We start from the raw sequence: 10,916 nt of genomic DNA on the forward strand, positions 1-10,916 counted from the left end.
GCCACATAATGAAAGGCCTTGAGTGCTGCTAGGCTAATAAATTTATACTTAATTAAATGGAGATGGGGAGTACCTGAAGAGTTTTGTTTGTTTGTTTGTTTAGCAGGAGAGGGATATACTGTGTATTTGGAAACTAGTGCTATATAGAACGTATAGAGGGAATACACTAGAAAGACTGAGACTTGTGATGGATATTTCAGTAATCTGGGTGAGAGATAAATAAATGCCTAAGCTAGGTAGGGGCAGAAGACAAAAGAGAAGACGGATGTGAGGAACATTGTAGGGGTAGATTTCACAGGACTTGGCAACTCATTTTGCTGCAGGTATTGAGGAAGAAAGAGTAACAATGGGTCAAAGATGATACTGAAGGCAGTATTACAAGAAATTCAACAGGCTACGGCTCTAGGAAACATTTCTGAGAGCTGAAATGATTGGATGAAAATCGATCAACTAGGTGACACAGTGGATAGAGCACTAGGCTTAGAATTAAGAAGATATGAGTTCAAATTCAGCCTTAGACACTAGCTGGGTGACCCTGGGCAAGTCATTAGACCTCTGTCTGCCTTGGTTTTCTCAACTGCAAAATGTGTATGTGTGTGTGTGTGTGTGTGTGTGTGTATGTGTGTGTGTGTGTGCGCGAAGGGAAGATAATAGCACCTATCTCCCAGACTTCTTGTGAATCTCAACTGAGATAATATTTGTTAATCACTTAGCACAGAGCCTGGCAGAGAATGGATACTTAATAAAAGCTTATTCCTATTCCACCTTAAGCTGAATGAAGCAATTACAAAGAGCTCTTCGTTTGTTTTTTGAGATGTAGACATGTCCAGAAACAGAATGGGCCGCCTTGGAAAGCCATAGAGTTTTCCTGGCTGGAAGTTTTCAAGCAGATACTAGATGAGCACACAGAGATTGGACATTGCTATGGGTAGGACTGGAAGTCTGCTGAGATCTCTTACAGCTCTAAAATTCTCTGATATCATGTCTGTGAGATGGAGATATCAGGCAAATTGCTCAAGACAGGATCATAAATTCAGGGATGGACAGGACCTTAGAAGCCATCTGGTCTAACTCACTTATTGCTACAGATGAAGAAACAGCTTGAGAGAGATGAAGTGACTATAAGATAACACGTAGTAGGCAAAAGATCTAAGATTTGAACTCTGGTCCAAATTTGTACTCCAAATTCAGAATCCTTTTCATTACCACATGATATTGCCTCCAGCTCCAGCAAGTTAGGCTCTTTAGCAGGGTTTTTGTCTGGCTCAAGTGAGATAATGTATGCAAAGCACCATTACAACCTTGGAGTGTTATATAAATGCCAGCTGTTGTCACAATTGTTACAATCTGCCAATCTGTTTGTGAGACTGAGGCACTGAAGGCCTAGGAGGGGAAGGGGTAGTGTCAAGGCTGCTGAATCTCTCCCCTATTTTCTCTGCAGTGGGATCATCTGATAAAGGCGAGCAATTGGTTGCTCTAGCCTTTCTCCTAAGATCCTTAGGACTGCTAAGGGAAGAAATAAGCATTTACTAAGCACCGTGTACCAGGCACTGTGCTAAGTGCTTTGCAAATATTATCTAACATTTGATCCTCATGATAACCCTGGGAGGTAGGTGCTATTATTATCCGTATTTTACAGTTGAGGAAACTGATGCAGACAGAGGTAAAATGATTTGTCCAGGGTCACCCAACTGGTAAGTTTCTGAGACTGGATTTGAATTCAGGTTTTTCTGACTCCCATCCAGTGCTCTAACCACTATGCCACCTAGCTGCCTAAGCTGAGAGGCATTGTGACATGTTATAAGAGTGCTAGGCTCAGAGTCAGGAGGACATGGGTTCATGGTTTATGTAGCTTCAATAACCACACCCAGCAAACATGGTTTGCTGATATCAAAAAGAGATAGAAAGAATGCCACATTGTGGTGTGGAGGTGACCCTGGGTTTTCAAAAACTATATTTCTCAATAGATCCCAAGCTTTAGCAGGTCCCACCAAACTGGAAAGAGTTTCAGTAACAGGTCAGATGATAAAGTGTATGTGCCTCTGCGTGTGTGTGTGTGTGTGTGTGTGTGTGTGTGTGTGTGTTGCACAGGGACCAACCTGCTCAATAATAGGTCTGATGACAGATTGTTCGTGTGTGTTGTACAAGGACCAACCTGTAAGGTTCAGAAAGGCTTATCACTGGTTTGGTGGTATGATGAATAATTTCCAGATATTGCATCTCTTAAAGATCATTTGCTAGGTTATAGAGGGGATATGATTGTGTCAATGGTAAGGGTCAAGACAAAAGGATAAAAATGTTCAAGGATAAGGACAAAAGTCATGAAATATTGAATATGAGGAATGAATGTCAAGAATATTTCAAATAATAAGATACTTCAGGCCTGGGAGTCAGAACTGTCTTTCATTCAATAAGGAATTTAGCTTCCCTGGGTACAGGTTCCTATGATATGGACTGTCAGAGTTCCACAATCTCTGACAAGAAGAGCCTTCTAAGAGAGACAAAGTAGTATAGAAGGTGTCGTTGAAATCCCAGTATTTGCTGACCTTGTGAATAGATTCATTGCGGTCGAGTCCCTTTCGTGTTCTTTGTGCCTGAGACCTCAGAAAGATTGACAACCTGGTCTGGGACATAGCCTCTATGTGCATGCATTCCTCTAAGTCCCAATTCATTCCCTCCCCCAAACACTAGGGGAATACTTATAGTAAAAGTGAAAAATGCCCACTGACACAAAGAAAAAGATACCATATGGCCACAGTGACACTATCATTGCAATAAGATCCCACCTATCACTTAGTCTACCTTTCCTTCAATCATTATCACATTCTCAAAGTCAACAAGTCAATTAATAAGCATTTATTAAGTGCTTGCTAGGTACCAGACACTGCATTATGTGCTGGGGATACAAAGACAGGCAAAAACATAATTCCTGCTCTCAAGAAGCTCACATTTTGAATAGGAGAAACAAAAGTGCAAAAAAGTACATACATACAGTATATATATAGGGTTGGTAATCTCAGATAGGAGACACTAGCAATAGGAGTTGGGGAGATATAGGGAAGGTGGAAAAGAATCAGGAAAGGTCTTCTTAGAGAAGCCAGGAGGTGAAGGTATGGATGGAGAGCATTCCAGGCAAAGGGGACAGACAATGAAAACTCAACATGTCTAAAGATGGAGTATTTCTTGGGAGGAACAGCAAGGAGGTTGAAGTTATAAAGGGCTTTAAAAGGCAAACAGAGGATTTTTATTCATTCAATATTTATTAAGTACCTACTATGTGCCAGGCATGGTGCTAAGAGCCAGATTTCATATTTGATCTTGGAGGTTATAGGGAGCCACTAGAGTTTTTGAGTAGAGGATGACATAATCGGAGCTATGCTTTAAGATCACTTTGGAAGCTCAGTGGAAGATGGACTAGAGTGGGGAGGGACTTGAGGGAGAAGAACAACTAGAAGGCTATCTCAATAGTCCCAGCATGAGGTCCTGCATCGTGATGGTGGCTGTGTCCAAGGAGAGAAGGGGACCAATATGAGAGATGTTTTGAAAGACAGAAACCATAGAAAGGATAATTAGTGACAGCCTTCAGACTCCGGCAGCAAAAATCTTGATTCTCTCTGTTGGGATGTTGTTGTTGATCATCCCTTGTTTTTGTTTAAATATTTATTTGTAGTTTTCAACATTCACTTCCACAAGATTTCGAGCTCTAAATTTTCTCCCCATGTCATCCCTCCCCCACCCCAAGACAGCATGCATTCTGAATACCCCTAATCTGCTCTCCCTTCTATCTCCCCCCCCCACTTCTCTTATCCCCTTCCTCTTCTATTTTCCTGTAGGGCAGATAGATTTCTATCTCATTGCCTCATTGCCTGAATATCTTATTTCCCAGTTGCATGTGAAAACAATTTTTAACATTTGTTTTTAAAACTTTGGGTTCCAAATTTTCTCCTCCCTCCCTCCCCACTCACCATCGTTGAGAAGGCAAGCAACTTGATACAGGTTATACATGTGTAGTCATGCAAAACACTTCCATAGTAGTAATGTTGTGCAAAACTAACTAGATTTCCCTTTATCCTATCCCACCCCCATTTATTCTATTCTCTCTTTTAACCCTGTCCCTTCTCAGAACTATTTGCTTCTGATTACCCCCTCCTTCAATCTGCCCTACCCTCATCATACCACTCTCTTATCACCTTCCCCTCTATTTTCCTGTAGGGTAAGATAGATTTCCCTACCCAACTGAGTGTGTGTGTGTTATTCCCTCCTTAAGCCGCTTTCAGTGAGAATAAGATTCACTCATTCCCTCTAACCTTCCCCCACTTCCCCTCCATTGTAAAAACTTTTTCTTGTCTGTTTTATGTGAGATAATTTATTCCATTCTACCTCTCCCTTTCTCTTTCTCCAGTATAATCCTCTTTCACCCCTTAATTTTATTTTTTAAGCTATTACCCCTTCATTTTCAACCCACTCTGTGCCATCTATCTATCTATTTACCTATCTATCTATCTATCCATATAATTTCCCCCCCAAACCACCCTAATACTGACAAAGGTCTCATGAGTTACAAATATCATCTTTCCATGCAGGAATGTAAACAGTTCAACTTTAATAAGTCCCTTATGATTTCTCTTTCCTGTTTACCTTTTCATGCTTCTCTTGAGTCTTGTATTTGAAAGTCAAATTTTCTATTCAGCTCTGGTCTTTTCATCAAGATTGCTTGAAAGTCCTCTATTACACTGAATAACCATTTTTCCTCTTGAAGGATTATACTCAGTTTTGCTAGGTAGATGATTCTTGGTTATAATCCTATCTCCTTTGACCTCTGGATATCATATTCCAAGTCCTGTGGTCCCTTAACGTAGAAGCTACTAAATCTTGTGTTATCCTGATTGTATTTCCACAATACTTGAATTGTTTCTTTCTGGCTGCTTGCAATATTTTCTCCTTGACCTGGGATCTCTGGAATTTGGCTATAATATTCCTAGGAGTTTTCCTTTGGGGAACTCTTTCAGGAGGTGATTGGTGGATTCTTTCAATTTCTTTTTTGGCTAGGATATGGGGTTAAGTGACTTGCCCAGGGTCACACAGCTAGTAAGTGTTATGTGTCTGAGGCCAGATTTGAACTCAGATCCTCCTGAATCCAGGGCCAGTGCTCTATCCACTGTACCACCTCGCTGCCTGATTCTTTCAATTTCTATTTTACCCTCTGGTTCTAGAATACCAGGGCAGTTTTCCTTGGTAATTTCTTGAAAGATGATGTCTAGGCTCTTTTTTTTTTGATCATAGCTTTGATATGATATGATAGTCCAATAATTTTTAAATTACCTATCCTGGATCTGTTTTCCAGGTCAGTTGTTTTTCCAATGAGATAGTTCACAATGTCTTCTATTTTTTCATTCTTTTGGTTTTGTTTTACAATGTCTTGATTTCTCATAAAATCACTAGTTTCCATTTGCTCCATTCTAATTTTTAAGGAAGTATTTTCTTCAGTGAGCTTTTGGACTTCCTTTTCCATTTGGCCAATTCTGCTTTTTAAGGCATTCTTCTCCTCATTGGCTTTTTGGACCTCTTTTGCCATTTGGGTTAGGCTATTTTTTTAAGGTGTTATTTTTCTTCAGTTTTTTTTTTAGGGTCTCCTTTAGCAAGTTGTTCACTTGTTTTTCATGATTTTCTTGCATCACTCTCATTTTCTTCCTAGTTTTTCCTCTACTTCTCTTGCTTCTCAAAATCCTTTTTGAGCTCTTCCAAGGCCTGGGACTGATTCCTATTTTTCTTGGAGGCTTTGGATGTAGGAGCTTTGACTTTGTTGTCTTCTTCTAGTTGTATACTTTGATCTTCTTTGTCACCAAAGTAAGATTCTATGGTCTGATTTTTTTTTTTTGCACTGTTTGCTCACGATCCCAGACAATTACTTGAATTTTAAACTCTTTGTTAAGGTCAGAGTCTGCTTCCAGTTTGGAGAGTATACTGTTCCAAGCTTCAGGGGTTTTGTGCAGCTGTTTTCAGAGATACTTCTAGGGACTTGTAAATTTTCCATTCTTCCAAGGTGGCATGATAAGAGCGAGGTATTTACTCCTTTTCTGGCCTGTGCTCTGGTCTATGAGTGAACACAAGTGTTCTTTTCTGCCTTGGAACTGTGAGGAGGATTCCCTCTCCACCAAAGTCACAAGCTCCACCATGCCAGTACTCCTCCTCACCCTAGTACCACCACCCAGAACTGTGACCCAGCTCCAAGCACGGACAAAGCAAAGGATTCCTGCCTTAGCACCAGCAAAGATATCCTGCAATTCCCCTCAGATCAGCCGCTCAATTCCCTCTCCATCTGTGGGCTGAGAGCTCAGGAAGCAGCTGCCATCCTGGGGCTATGCTGGGACTGGGGCTGAGACTGAGCTTCTCTCTCACCCAGATCAGACAGACCTTTCCTACTGACCTTCTAAATTGTCTTTGGTGTTTGTGGATTGAGAAGTCTGGAAAACCACCACAGCTCCCCTTGATTCAATCCCCTGAGGACTGCTCCAGGTTCACTGAGGCTTGGTCTTTGCTTGCTCAGCCTGTGTGGCCCACAGTGATTCTGCTTCTCTCCCAGTCCAATGCAATAGACCTTTCCAATCAACCATCTAGGTTGTCTTGAGCTGGAAATTTGTTTCACTCTGTTTTTTTGTGGGTTCTGCTGCTCTAGAATTTGTTTAGAGTCATTTTTTACAGGTATTTAGAAGGGTTTGGGGGCAAGCTCAAGCAAGTCACTGCTTTTACTCTGCCATCTTGGCTATGCTCCCCCTTCCCTTGTTTTTGAAGAAGACCAATAACATAATGGAGTGATGTCTTGACTTGCGCTAAACTGGATTTAAGTGACAACTTTGCTGTGATGTGCTGACTACAGGCATCCCTCATGTGCAAGAGAGTTTAACGTGCTTTATTAGTTCAGAGCTACTGAACACCAATGCTGCCCAACTATCCCCATAGGAACTTCAGGAGGATTATCTTTCTGTTCTAACACTTGGCCTCAGTTTCCTCAAACATTTGATTAGATGCTCTTAAGGTCCCTTCCAGCTTTAAAATTCTATTAATTTGAGTTTTTTACATAGCCACTTTTATATGTTAGGTATCTGAAAAAATGCCAATATTAGTAGTAATAATAGTTAGCATTTATGTAGCACTTTAAGGATTGCAAAGCATTTTACAAAAATTATCTCATTTTATCTTCACAACAACACTGGGAGGTAGGTCCTCTTATCGTCCTTATTTTCTTACAGATGAGGAAATGAGACTGAGGTTAAGTGACTTGACCAGGGTCATAGCTAATGTCTGAGGCTGGATTTGAACTGAGATTGTCCTGATTCTAGGTATAGCACTCCATACACACTGCCTCCTAGCTGCCAACGTATCAATAAGAGAAGAGAAATTAAAAGTATGCACTTCAGCAAAGAGAAGACAAAAATTATTAAACTATTTATGAAAGCACCTCTTATGGTGACAGAAGACTAGAAACCAAGTACATGCTCACTTATGGTGTAAAGGCTAAACAAATTTTGAACAAGAATATGATGGATTATTATTATGCTATAAATAATGACAAATATGAGGACTTTAGAGAAATGTGGGAAGACATATGAACTGATGCAGAATGAAGAAAGCCAGACAAGAGAACAATAAGTACAATACCTATAAAAATATAAATGAAGACAATTTTAAAAGGCAATCATCTCTGATTAATTGTAATGATCCATCATGGTCACAGAGAATAAATAATGAAACGTATCTTTCCTGAAAGTAGGTGGCACAGTGTGCAAGAACATTGGACTTGAAGTCAAGGAAGGCTGTGAGTTGAAATCCTCAGTCACTTACTAGCTGTGTGGCCCTGGGTAAGTCACTTACCCTCTATCTGACTCAGTTTCCTTATCTGTAAAGTGGGGATAATAATAGCACCTACCTAACAAAGTTGTCGGGAGGACCAGATGAGATAACAAGTTCAACACTTTGCAAAGCTTACATGCTACATAAATGTTATTGTTGTTGTTATTGTTATTCCCTTGGTAGAGAGATGAGGGAATACACAGTATTTCAAACTCTGTCTCTTTGTTACAAGGGAGAGTTCATTAGAGGAAAGGAGTGCATATTTAAAGGGACCAAGCTGTTAAAAGGAAAAAAGCATTGAGAAAAAAATTTTTTCAATGCCAACTGTAGAATTAACTCTTCAGAATGGTTACCTAAGCCTAGTATTCTGTTATTAAACATTAATTTGCTAGTTGCATATCCAAAATATAATATTTTTTGTATATTTCTTTTAAAAAACAAACAAACTGAAGTCTATGTTATGAAGTATCTTTCTTCATAACAAAGAGACAAATATGAATCCGCTGAATCTGTTATCAGTTTCCATAGTTACTTGGTTGATTTATCTAGAAAACCTCAAAGTTCAAGGCCTACCAGAGGATATATTTAATATGATTTACTTTTTTTTTAAAGTTGAAAAATGTTTTAAAATCTGATATTGTTAAATGACAAATACTTTTTGTAAGTACCAAAGTACAATAATAAATTGAAAGTATTTTGAAAATTTTATGGCACCATGTGCATGTCAGCTATTATCAATATTATTGGTAATAGTAGTAGTATTTTTAAAAAAATATCTCATTACTATTTGTCTACAGTCTGTCTGGACAGAGTTAAATATTTGTTGTAATGTGGAATATTGCCAACTGAGTGAAACATAATGGTCCTTAGTTTTTAACCAATTTCCACCTGTATTCACTGCATTCCACCTCATTCTTTTTAGTCTGGACTTTTGGTTTCTTCTAGGGAGAACGCCCACTCTGGAAATTTCCTCTGGTATTATAATTTTACAATTCACACAAATTTATTGTCCTTGTGAGTTGCCTGAGGTGTTGAGAAATAAATAATGACTTCTTCGAGGTCACACAGCTAGTATGAATTGGAGACTGTACTTGAGGTGAGTTCTCTGGAAGAATCCTTCCCCTCTTCCAGTTCCCCAGTGTCTTCCCTCAGAGATTACTTCTGAATGCATCTTGTACATAGTTGTTTGAATGTTATCTTCCCCATTAGAATGTGAACTCCTTGAGGGTAAAGATTATGTTCTTGCTTTTTCCTTTGATGTTGAGTGGTTAGCACAGTGCCTGACATATAGTAAGTGCCTGACATATAGTAATATATATGCAGTAAGTATAGTAAGCATAATAAATGCTTTTTGACTTGTCTTTGCCACTTAGATCACTCTTACAGAGTTTCTTGCCTCTGTGGACTCCACTATCTATAAAGATGTGAGTTCTAAGTGAATATTCTCCCATATTCATCCCATATGCAGGATTTCTTCCCCGGGGGGTGGGGGGGTGGGGGGGGGACTCTGTGGTGAACATGAAAGATTTTCCCTTGGAGATGAGCATTTTTCACAGCTCTTAGAGGGCAAAAGCTATTTTCAATTTTGTCTTTGTACCTTCAGTGTCTACCACAGTGGCTGGCATGTAGTAGACACTTAATAAATGCTGCTTGCTTGTTTACTTGTGTGAGAGATGATCTCTCCAAAGTGAAGCCTCCTTAGGGGATCAATAGTTCTTGTTAATATTTCTTGATTGTTGCTTTAAAGAATAGCCCTGCCCCCAACCTGAACTGCTTGCCCTTTGAAAAGCTTCCTGCCTTTGCTTGTCTCTGGGATAAGGAGAAGGGGGTTAGGGAGGGGAAATTGTAGTAAATTTCAGTTTCCTAGGAATTACATAACTCATGGGAATTCGGCCCTAAACCCCCTCCTGATCACCACACCACTGCTACGTCAGCATTAGGTTTACTAAATAAGGACATGTAAGAATGTAAGCCCGCCTCCCAGCTAATGGGATAGGAAGATTTTTCATGCCTACAGTGTAAGCCCACCTCCCCAGCCAATGAGAATAAGGGATAGTGGTGGGTGGAGGTTTGTTTGCATTAGGGTATATAATCTCATTTCGCTTTCTGTGCCTTACCTCTCCTCCTGGAAGTGTACCAGGGGAGCAGACGCCCCTTTCTCACGAGATTGTAATAAAAAGTAACCTTTGCTTCCACCTTGAGAAGTCTCTGCCTTTAATTGATTTAGAGTCACTGTTCCACACACTTGCTTGATGGATCATTGATAATTTTTCTCTTCCATGTAAGTTTTCAGCTAGATGAAGATGGGATTTCCAGACAGAAGTATTCTTATGTTATGACGTTTGTAAGGCTCCCAAATGTTTCTCTTAATTGTCTCTTGTTCAATGTCTCAGTTGTCCATTTTGGCCTTTGTTCTCCAAATTCTCCACCATTACCTTTGACTAGCCATGTGCTTTCCATCAGTTTCACTAAGTTGGAGTTGACTTTTTTCAGGACAATAATCTATTTTGTTTTAAAATTGAGGCTCATTACTCACTTCTAGGGTTACCATATGTCTAGAAAAGAAGCTATTTTGGGTACCACAGGTGTATCAAGTCATGAAAGATATGGCAGCTGGTCCACTTTACAATGTTGTTACAACATATGACAAGATAGGAAATTATGAGAAAATGTGTTGTGTAGTATCATATACCCAGATTCAACCTTGCAAACATGCTTTTTGAAACCGTAGTGCTACATGAGAGGCATTTATTTTTCGTTCAATCTAATTTGAACACACTTATTAAGCACTTGGGTAAGTGGTGGCATAGTGGATAGAGCCCTGGGCCTGGATTCAGGAAGACCTGAGTTCAAATCTGGCCTCAGACACTACTCCTTGTGTGACTCTGGGCAAGTCACTTTACCTTGTTTGCCTCAGTTTCCTCATCTGTAAAATGAGTGGGAGAAGGACATGGCAAAGCATTCTAGTATTTTTGCCAAGAAAACCCCCAACAGGGTCACAAAGAGTTGGACATGACTAAAACAACTGAACAACAACAACTAAACACTAGCTGTGGGCTCTTCGG

This window comes from Phascolarctos cinereus, unplaced genomic scaffold, assembly GCF_003287225.1.
Source record: "Phascolarctos cinereus isolate Bilbo 61053 unplaced genomic scaffold, phaCin_HiC Scaffold_2;HRSCAF=192, whole genome shotgun sequence".
Classification (NCBI taxonomy): Eukaryota; Metazoa; Chordata; class Mammalia; order Diprotodontia; family Phascolarctidae; genus Phascolarctos; species Phascolarctos cinereus.